This window comes from Megalobrama amblycephala, linkage group LG13 (genome assembly GCF_018812025.1).
Source record: "Megalobrama amblycephala isolate DHTTF-2021 linkage group LG13, ASM1881202v1, whole genome shotgun sequence".
Taxonomy (NCBI): domain Eukaryota; kingdom Metazoa; phylum Chordata; class Actinopteri; order Cypriniformes; family Xenocyprididae; genus Megalobrama; species Megalobrama amblycephala.
In genome coordinates, this window is record NC_063056.1 from 15,086,014 (window position 1) to 15,086,256 (window position 243).

Consider the following 243-nt stretch of genomic DNA (forward strand, 5'->3'; position numbering starts at 1 on the left):
GGTCTTACAGGTGTGGAACGACATGAGGGTGAGTAATTAATAATTTCATTTTTGGGTGAACTAACCATTTAATAACTTTTGAACTGTAAGGGCTAGAAACGAAATGATTTTTTCCTCTGATTCCTTGGCTCAAGATATATATAATGTGTGTATGTGTAAGTGTATAATACATATTAAATGCACATTTTAAGCCTGATATATATACAAAAAAAATCCTGGAGGGAATAAATGACAGAAAATTCA